Below are 10,622 nucleotides of genomic sequence, written 5' to 3' on the forward strand. Positions count from 1 at the left end.
CCAGGACAGAGAGCTCTGGCTGGCCTTGGCCTCTGGTGGTCACCTCTCATCTCGTGGAAACCCTGAGGAAAGTATTTGAACAGGTTTGACTGTTGGAACATCAATGAGTCTCTGGTCCTCTGAAAAACTCAGATGCTCTTCTAATCATATGTGAGGTTTTTTTCTCATTGTGTATTATACATGAAATATTATTTTCAGCTAAAAAAATATTATTCTTACCACTCTACCAATGTTATCTGGCACAAAACTCCTCCTCTGTTAATGGATCCAGGTCACCTGTATAAGCAAACACAATAAAAAATCCAGCAGGAATTATTTGTGTCTGCTCCCATCTGTCCCATCTCCTCTAAAGCTGGAGGTGCAGCCCCAGCACTTGGGAAGGCTCAAGGGCTCACAAGCTCAGCTCCCACACAGAGAATGTGCAGACCCTGGCTGCTCTTCTTGGCCCCTGCACGCTCAGCCAGGCTGAGATGGACACTGATGGTTTCTGGGCCAGGCTCTCGGAGCCCAGCCCAGCTCCCTGCAAGCTCTGCCAGCTGCCCTGAGCTCTGGGCATCACCAAGGGCCTCTCCCTAGCCCGGCCGGCTCTGGCCCCACAGCTCTGCTGAGGCCAGGCTGCTCTGGGCACTGCCCCACCGCCTCAGCCCCTGGCAAGGGCACAGCAGCAGCTGCAGCTGCCACAGGACGCAGCCCCACCATGGGGGAAGGTGCTTGGCCAAGGCCAAAGGAGGCTCCCTGGCTGCCCTGCTCCCCTCGGGCTGAGGTGCTGAGAGCTCTGCAGCCCCTGCTGCCATCCCATCTGCCCAGGGCAGCACAAGAGCCCTGGCCTTGGGGCCCTCAAGAGCTGCTCCTGCTCCAGGCCCAGGGCCCATGCCAAAGCTGGGGCAGCCACAAAGCTGTGCCCATTTCTGTTCATTGCTGCTGTCATGGGGATGGATCGTCAGCCTCTTGGATGTTGCTGATGAATTTTATTACTCCAGAGGCCTCTTCTTTCTTGAGCTCTACAGTTCAGGAATTCACTGAAAAAGGCTCATAAGCATTTGTTCAAAAGGCCCTGGAAATATCTTAAATTTTTCAATTCTTCTGTGGTTAATTAGGAATATTTCAGAAATGTATTCAAAGTGAATATACTATTTTGAAAACAATGCAGACATTCCACTATCATATTTTCTGAAAAATCCCTTTGTCGGGATTTCTTCCCCTGGGAAGCTGAGAAGCATCAGAAAAGAATGAAAAGACATAATTATCTGATTGCTTCTCCTGTGTTTGCTGCTTTGGAATGTGGTCTGGAGATTGTTTAACAACATGTGCATATTTGATTGGTTTCCTGTGAATTGTTTTTACTTAATGACCAATCACCATCAGCTCTGTCGGACTCTGAGGAGTCAGTCACGAGTTTTCATTATCATTCTTGTTAAGCCTTCTGTCTGTATCCTTTCTTATTCTTTAGTATACTTTTAGTACAGCATAATGTAATGTAATGTAATGTAATGTAATGTAATATAATATAATATAATATAATATAATATAATATAATATAATATAATATAATATAATATAATATAATATAATATAATATAATATAATATAATATAATATAATATAATGTATCAGTCTTCTGGGAACATGGAGTCAGATTCTCATCTCTCACCTCATCCTGGGAACCCTCAAAAACTCAACAAAGACAGAATTGTTTTGCCTGCTTTCGTTTCCTGTTTATAGATTGATATCAGCAATGTCTAATTGATACTGACCGCCAGCACCTTCAAATTCAGTCTGAACAGATATGAAAATCAAGGCTGACAAACAATATCACTTTGTCCCCATCCCCAGCATTTCCCTCATCCAACCCTTGGCACCCCTATGGATCAGGAATGGTGTGGCCAGCAGGAGCAGGGCAGGGATTCTTCCCCTGTGCTCGGCACTGCTTGGGCAGCACCTCGAGTGCCGTTTGTAGTTCTGGGTCCCGCAATTTACGAAGGACATGGAAGGGCTGGAGCATGTCCAGAGAAGGGTAACAAGGCTTGGGAGGGGTCTGGAACACAAGTCCTGTGAAGAGTGGCTGAGAGAGCTGGGGCTGTTTATCCTGGAGATGAGGAGGCTCAGGGGAGACAAGGCAGTGTCAGGGCACAGGTTGGACTTGATGATCTCCAAGGTCTTTTCCAACCTTGCTGATTCTGTGATTCTCTGAAAGCACCCTTGGAGCAGTTGCAGGATGATCCCTGGTTCTCCTCTTCAGAAGCTCCAGCAGCCCAGGTGCCTCAGCTTCTCCTGCCAGCCCCAGAGCCCATCCTGTGAGTCCTGCAGAGCCTCTGCAGCTCCTCCTCACTGCCCAGCACAGGGAGCCCCAGAGCCAGACACAGCAGCCCAGATGTGCCCCCCTGGCCTGGGGTGCCTCTGGCAAGGGAGCAGCACCAGGCACTGCAGGAGCCTGCAGACAATTCCTGCAGCACTTGTAGGATGATCCTGCTGCCCAAGGGACGTTCCCATGGGGCCAAGTCAGGAACTGCAATGGGGAGTGGGGCCAGAGAGGAAAGGGCAAACAGGGATGGGCTGTTTGCAGGGGAGGGAACAGGGGTGGGCAAGGGGAAGACATTTGTATCAGGAAGAGTAAAGAAAGCAAAGGTGAAGCCAAGGAAATGCTCAGGCCAGTTTGGGCGTGGCTGCCAGGCAGCCCTGGCTCTGAGCAACAGCGTCTGCAGTGGGACAGGAATGTCCCAGCTGATGGGAACAAACTTTCTGGCTGACTGCAGAGGCCAGGACAAAGCTGAGTGGTTTCCCTGCTGTCCCCCAGCCCTTGCTGGCCCCAAAGGCTGATGGCATTTGTGCTCCCTCCGGTTCATGTCCCCACAGCAACACCATGGGGGTGCTCCCCCTGCTCTGTGCAATGCAAACAGGGGCTGCTGAGCCAGGGCTGCCATGTCTGTGCCTGCAAGGATGGGGCACCTGTGTGAGCTGGGGGAGAGGCCAGGGCTGCAGAGGGGGGATGTTGTTGGCAGCTCCATCAGGACACTCTGGGACGCTGCCCTGGGCTGTGCAGCGCACTGGGGATGGATCAGCCCCTGCTCTGCTGCTCCTTCCCGTCTGCCCCAGGGCCCTTGCAGAGCCCCAGCCATGCTCTTTGCCCCCAGCCTGCCCACGGCCAGCCTGGGGCTGCTCATGGGGCTTTTCTGTGCTGAGCATTGGCCTGGGCGTGTTCTTGAGAGAGCCTGGGCAAGGAGCCTGGAGCCCCCAGGGCCTGGCCAGAGGCGTCAGCGCTGCCCCAGCAGTGCCCATGGCCTGTCCCTGCTGCAGCCCCGGCACTGCCACCCCAGGGCTGCGCCTGGCCCCGAGAGCACTCAGGCCCTGCAGCAACACCAGGGCCACCAGGGCAGCAGGGCAGGGCCACGGCAGCAGCACTGGCAACACCAAGTGCTGCTGCGGCTGCTGGGCACAGCTGCTGGGCCAGCCCTGATCTGCCCCCAGCTCTGCACACAGACATTGCTGCTGCAGCTCCAGAGAAGGCAACAAAAGGGGGAGCTTCAGTGAAAACTTTGCTGGGAGATCCTTTAGTTCCTTTAATGCCACCAAGAGCGCAGCCTCTGATTGACACAGTGTGTGGCCACAGGGAAGGTGGAGAGAAATAAAATGAGAAATGGCACAAGGAGTGGCTTTTCTTTGTGGCCAATATGAAAAAACTAAAACAAAGAAAAAGAACCTCCAAAATGAAACTATCAAAAAGTATCAAAGGTTATTACAAGTGATTTGCAGAAACTGGCCAGCAGTTTAATGTTCCAGAAACCATCCAGTCATCAGTGTCCACACTGCAGCCTTGAGCTCCTGGTTTCTTAGGCTGTAGATGAGGGGGTTCAGGGCTGGAGGCCCCACTGAGTACAAAACTGACAGGGTCAGATCCAGGGATAGGGAGGAGATCAAGGGGGCCTTCAGGTGAGCAATCATGACAGTGCTGAGGAACAAGGAGAGCACGGGCAGGTGAGGGAGGCAGGTGGAAAAGGCTTTGTGCCATCCCTGCTCAGAGGGGATCCTCAGCACGGCCCTAAAGATCTGCACATAGGAGAAAACAATGAACACAAACCAGCCAAGTCCTAAACAGGCACAAACTTCAATGAGCCCAAGTTCCCTGTAGTTTTAGTGTGAGCAGTAGACCTTGAGGATCTGGGGGATTTCACAGAAGAACTGGTCCAGGGCATTGGCCTGCCACAGGGGCAGGGAAAATGTATTGGCTGTGTGCATGAGAGCGTTGAGAAAGGCACTGGCCCAGGCAGCTGCTGCCATGTGGGCACAAGCTCTGCTGCCTAGGAGGGTCCCGTAGTGCAGGGGTTTGCAGATGGACACGTAGTGGTCACAGCACATGATGGTCAGGAGGGAAAACTCTGCTGAAATGAAAAAGATAAAACAAATGAGTTGGACTGCACACCCTTTGTAGGAGATGGTGCTGGTGTCCCAGAGGGAATTGTGCATGGCTTTGGGGACAGTGGTACAGATGGAGCCCAGGTCGCTGAGGGCCAGGTTGAGCAGGAAGAAGAACATGGGCGTGTGCAGGTGGTGGCCGGAGGCTACGGCGCTGATGATGAGGCCGTTGCCCAGGAGGGCAGCCAGGGAGATGCCCAGCAAGAGGCAGAAGTGCAGGAGCTGCAGCTGCCCCGTGCTGCCAATGGTAGCAGGAGGAAGTGGCTGATGGAGCTGCTGTTGGACATTTGCTGTGGCTGCACTTGGGCACCTGTTCATGGAGAAAGGGACAGTGAAGGATTAGACGAGATACCTGTAACCAAAATCAAAGCCATTTCCCACCCACCCTGCCCTGGAACACACCCTTTTGTGTGCAAGAGTTGCAGAAATTTTTTATCAGCTGCCCCATATCTCTGCTGGTATTCTTGGATATCAGAAACTCTCAGCATTTCTCTGCCCCCAGGGAGAACTAAGCAAGTTCTCTGAGGCCAAGTGATGAGTGGAGAGTGAGGGGAGATGATCTGTTGTTCTGACCTGTTCAGTGTTTCTCTGGACTGGAACCCTTCTCAGGTGGAGGGTGATCACCTTCCCACATTTCCCCTAAAATGTGACCAGGCACTGCTGGGAGCAGAGGGATCCACCACAGCCCAGCTCCACATTTGTAGCCAAGGACTCACATTGCTCATTTCACCAACCCAGCAACATTTTCAGTGTCACAAACCTCTGCCTTTCCCCATGGATCTTATCACTCAGAGATGATCTAGGACAGGTTTGCAAGCTGGGTTGAAGCTCCCGGCTTGGACTGAAATCTCAGAGGGACTTCCAAGTGTCCTTATGATGGCATTGGATGAAGGAAGATGCAGCTCCTTCCCTGGCTGCACTGACAGCATTGCCCAGAGCTGGGCACTGGGGACAGCATCACCCTGAGCCAGTGGTGCCCCCTCCAGAGCCCCCAGGGCTGGGCAGCTGCTCCCAGCCCTGTGCTCTGCAGAGGGAACTGGGCCCGGGGCTGCAGAGCAGCCCCATGGCTCTGCTGCAGCTCTGCCTGCACAGGAGGGGCTGCACGCCTTGGAGCCCCGGCCCTGAGGGCAGAGGCTTGGCTGGGGCACAGGAGGGAGGGGGCTTGTTCAGAGGGAGGGGCTGCACTGGAGGGGATCCTGTGGACATCTCTCAACTCACCCTGCCACAGCATTGCTGGGTTTTGTTTTCTCTCATTGCCTGATCTTCTCTCTGCTTCCTGAAGATTTTCCTCCTGCAGGGGTTTCCCTGTGCCTGATCTGTCCCTGCCAGCACTCACAGACCCCAAATCTCTGCACTCTCCCTGGCCTGACAGAACCCTGCCTGTTTGCAGGGCACTGTCTGGGGGCAAGTTCTGTTTGCAGCTTGGAGAAAGGACAGCTCAGACTGAGCCTGATGGCTCCAGCAAAGGTGCTGCTGCTGCTGCTGCTGACCATGGACAGAGTGGCTGAAGGCACATTAGGGATCTCCTGTGAACCTACTGGTCACTAAAAGGAACAGTTTGGTTGTCTCAGGCACCACTTACCAAAATTCATAACTAATAATTAATATTAATCCTTTAATATTTATCCGCCCTCCCTGACACTCTCCAGTAGTAGGAATCTGAGCACAAACTCTTAGGAAATTGCCTCATTTTTATCAAAATCTATGTCTTGGAATATTCTGTGACTGATCAGAACCCCTCAGTACATCAGAGCTTCATGAGCATTTCACCTCCCCTGCACCAGAAATACCCAGAGTTGTACTCACAGAGTCAGCAGACATTGGGATGTTGCAGCTTTAGGAGATAACTGCAGGAGTTGCAGCTGCATTTTCCTGCAGCCAGAGATTCCTGTGCCAAGGCTGGCAGTGATTCTGCCCCAGGCACTTCTCAGCCCCTTCCCAGCCCTGCCTGATTGAAACTCTCTGTGCCTCTGTGCTGTGCCTGGGGTGGCTGCAGGCAGTGCCCCAGCCCTGCTGGGCTGTGCACAGGAGCTGCTCCTGGGCAGAGCTGTCTCTCTGCAGTGCTGTCCTTGCCAGGAGCTGCCTCTGGGCCAGGAGCCCAGCCCAGCTCAGCAGCACAGACACAGCACAAAGACTATAATGAGCCTCTGGGGCTTTGTGCTGATGCCCTGAACATCAGTCCCTGAGAGGGAGCTGAAGAAACCTCTCAAGAATTCGAGTCAGAATCCAACTCCAAAATCTCTTTGACTTTAAATGGCTCTCACTGAGGGACATGACAGAGAAAGTGTCCCCAGGCCCCAGGCAGAGCAGAGAACTGGAGGCACTGATGACAGCTGGGGACAAAGAGAAGACAAGTCTTGCTGCCCAGGGGCACAGCAGGGTCTGTGCCACCAAGGGCTGTGAGGAGACACCTTGTCCTGAGACACTGGGGCCTCCTGGCACAGCCCCATCCGGGGTGGGCACTGTCAGCCTCTTGTCCTGCCCTCAGCATCCCCCCCTATCTCACATCCCAGTGGCCTCAAGGATCTGCTGGAAGGAGTCCCTGGGGAGCCTTGCTCAGCAATGGCGCTGGGGGCTCCTGAATGCTCCCTGCAGGGACTGCAGGTTTTTCAAAGGACTTTGGGTTTTGCTTTGGCCTTGCAGTCTCTGAGAGCTTTGTGCAATCATGGCCTCCAATTATCTGCTGTAATTAGTCCATGGAGAGGCTTTGTCAGTAACAACCCTCAGTGGAGTTCATTAATGCTTCAAGGTACTTCAGTTATTTTAAGGTACTTGGTGTTTCCCTTTTGATAGAGACTCCGTGAGAGATTTGTGCAATCATGGCCTCAGTTATCTGCTTTAACGAGTCCCTTGAGAGCTTTGTATTGACACTCAGTGGAACTCATTAATATTTTGAGGTAATAATGGTTTTTAAGGTGCTTTGGAATTTCCTTTCCTCAGTGAGGCTTCTGAGAGGTTTTTGTGCCATCTGGCCTCCAATTCTCTCCTCCAAGGAGTCATGAGGACCATGCTTGGGGAGGGACCTCAGTGGGACTCATTCATGCTTTGAGACACTCTGGGGTTTTCTTCTGTCTTTGACTCCTGGAAAGGTTTGTGCAATCTCCTCTCAGACCTTGAGATTCAAGGGCTCAGCTCCAAATGCACCATGGGGCTCATTAGAATCAAGCAAGTCCTGACAAACCATGGTTTTGCCTTGATTTCCCTCTACTGTAGTGCAGTTCACTAGGAAGTTTTTTTTCTATTGTTATGGAGAAATATTTCAAAGATCTTCTAATAAATCCACATTCCTGTTTTAAGGGTGTATGGTTCTATTTAGAGAAGAAATGTTAGCAGAATTCTGTGACTGACATTGTCCCAGGGACTTTGCTAAAGGAGCTCTGGCCTGCTCTGAGAAGCTGTGTCTTGAGATCTGACACAGTGTGGAGAGCCTTGCTCCACATTTCCAAACCCCATCCTGTCTCTCCTCACTCACCTGGCATCAGCTTAGCTTGGAGAACTGGCTGCTCTCAGGCAAAGAGGGTTTTTTTTCTTTTCTTTTAGCGCTCTAAAACTCCTAAGCTCCCTGTTGAAAGCAGACACCCTCCTCAAGTGTGTGCCAAGCCCAAGCTGCCACCAAGACCCCTCCAGACTTGCCCTGGGCCAGCTGTGAGGACGTGTGGAGGCCCAGAGGCCTACCATCAGAGTCTCAATCCCCCAGACATGGAGGACTGGTTCTAGATAAGAGGAATAGGCTTTCAGGTTAGGGTGAGATGCTTTCTTCTCATATTGACCTTTGCAGACACATGCTGATTTATGTTATGTTAGGTTACCCCATTGGCCCATTGGCCTAATTACCCTAGTTCAACTCCTATTGCCCACGTTTGTTTGGCCCTAGAATGTTCTCTCTCTGTCCCTCAATTTGCCCTAGTTTGCTGTATTCCTCCACCCTTGTTTCCTATTGGCTGACCGGAGATCTGACCCCTCGTCTGCACCATTTTCCCCCATATCCATTGGACCCTGACCCTCAGCTCCACCCTCACTACCCCATATAAGACCCTGATCCCTCCGCCTACACCCTGTCTTCGTCCCTGGACCCTGTTCAGCTGTGTAGCCTGTTCCTGTACCAATAAACCCATTTTGCTGGAGATCATATGAAAACCCATCCTGCTCATTCTGTCAGCTTTCTAAGGTAGCAGTGAGGTTTGGGCTTATGAGTGCTGGACGTTCCAAGGGCCTCAGTAGTGCCATGATGCTACACATGGCGCCCAAAGAGGAACCAGATTCCTTAAGGTCCCTGTGAGCGTCTCCAGCAGTGATCCTGCCAGCCAGATGTCACTGGAAGCTGTACCCCTTCGGGTCAGCCACAACACTGAAGTGAGACTCCAGTTTTTTCTAATCTCGCTAAAGAAGAAGTTGATAATCCCCTCAACATCTATGGGACCTGCTTCTCTGACAACCCCATAAGCCCCACTTTGGCTGGATATTGTGCCTGTGAGACTGAGAGTGAGAGACTGAGTGGCAAAGAGCTCCCAGCGGTTTGGGCTTCTGATTTTCTGTTCCTGTGGGTAGGCATTCCCTCTTCCACTGGGGGCAGCTATGGGAAATACTCATTCCCAAGCTGAAAAGGATGTTTTTGTTAAGTTTTGGAGAGTTTTAAATTTAGAGGGGAGTTAATTTTCTGAAGGGAGTTTAAAAGGTATTGTTCATGGTTATTTGAGGAGCTTCCTGATATCTCTGTTGATTCGCTCTATCAGTTATCGTTTTGGGATGCTGTTGGGGATAAGCTTTATATTTTACAAAAACAAGGGGTTTTAAAAGTTGAGAAATTTTATCCGTTGTTTCATTCAATTTATAGGATCATTTAATGAGTGCATGGTTCCAACCCTTTGCCCTGGTTTATTCAAGCCACCCTTCACGTTCCCGAACCCAGGTTCCCTGAGAACAGGATGGGAGATGGAGCCTGCCCTTCGGCACAGACAAGCCATCTGCTGTCTGCCATCTCCCCTCCTTTTCCGTCCTCTCCTCAGGGTGGCAGTGGCCATGCTGCCTTGAGATACTCCCTCACCCACATTCCTGCATTCCCTACTTCTAATCCTCCTTCCTATAAATCACAAGATGGCAATACTCCTGTTAGAGAGACCGCCATTTTTGATTCCCTCCCACCTTCATCCCCATTTCCCGCCTTCGCTCCAGGTGCCTCCTCTATGTCGGGTCTCACCTTAATGTTGAATTCCACTGCCGCATTAGTCCCTCCCCTATCATCAGAAAGGTTCTCCCCAGTGCGGGCTGCACCTCTCCACTTCCAGGCCCCTTCTCCAGTCCAGCCTCTTCCAGTTCCCACATCACTGGAACCGGACATGGGGCCAACTAGAAGGAAGCCATTTTGGCTACCAAAGGCCTTCAACGCCAGGCATTGCCGGTCGGCACAAAGGCCTGCGCCTCTGCCAGCAGACCTGCCTCCTCTACAGAGGAAAAGAGTGATAGCTTATCTGAGAGTGAGGATGAGCCCAAGGATTCTTGGCAGAGGATGCGGAGAAAAGCTGCAAAGGAGGGGGACTGGGAGGTGGTATCCAAGATTCAGGTGGCACCTGTGCAGTATAAGCTGGGGCCAAAACCTAAATGGGAATCCATAGGGAATAGATTCCCATTTAGGTTTTGGCTCCTGGGAATCCATAGGGAATAGATTCCCATTTAGGTTTTGGCCCCTGCTTATACTGCACAGGTGCGACCTGAATCTTGGATTCCCTACCTCCATAGGGAAATGAAGGACTTAGTAAAGCTGCCAAGGATTATGGGAGGGGTTCTCCCTATTTTAACAATTTGCTGGACATGCCATTTACTGCCCACACAATGGTACCACAAAATTTAAAATTGTGTATGAAAATTATATTGTCATCTGATGAATTTATTTTCTGGAAAGGAGTTTGGATAAATAAAGTTCATGAGTTATCAAAAGGTTATGTTGAGGAAGAAGGGCGACAACACCTCACAATGGACCACATTACCAGGAAAGGAGACTATACTAGACTGCAGTATCAGGCTGAAGTCATCCCCCAGTCAATACTGGAAGATCTCAAAGGCGCTGCATGGTCCACCCTCCTCCAAACACCTGATGCTTCTACGCCCCACACTGACTTCACTTACATTCACCAGGGCTTGGATGAGAGCTATATCAAGTTCATAAAGCACCTTATGAAAGCCCTGGAAAAACAGGTAGTTGATCAAAAGGTCCA

Source organism: Melospiza melodia, chromosome 17, assembly GCF_035770615.1.
Source record: "Melospiza melodia melodia isolate bMelMel2 chromosome 17, bMelMel2.pri, whole genome shotgun sequence".
Taxonomy (NCBI): Eukaryota; Metazoa; Chordata; class Aves; order Passeriformes; family Passerellidae; genus Melospiza; species Melospiza melodia.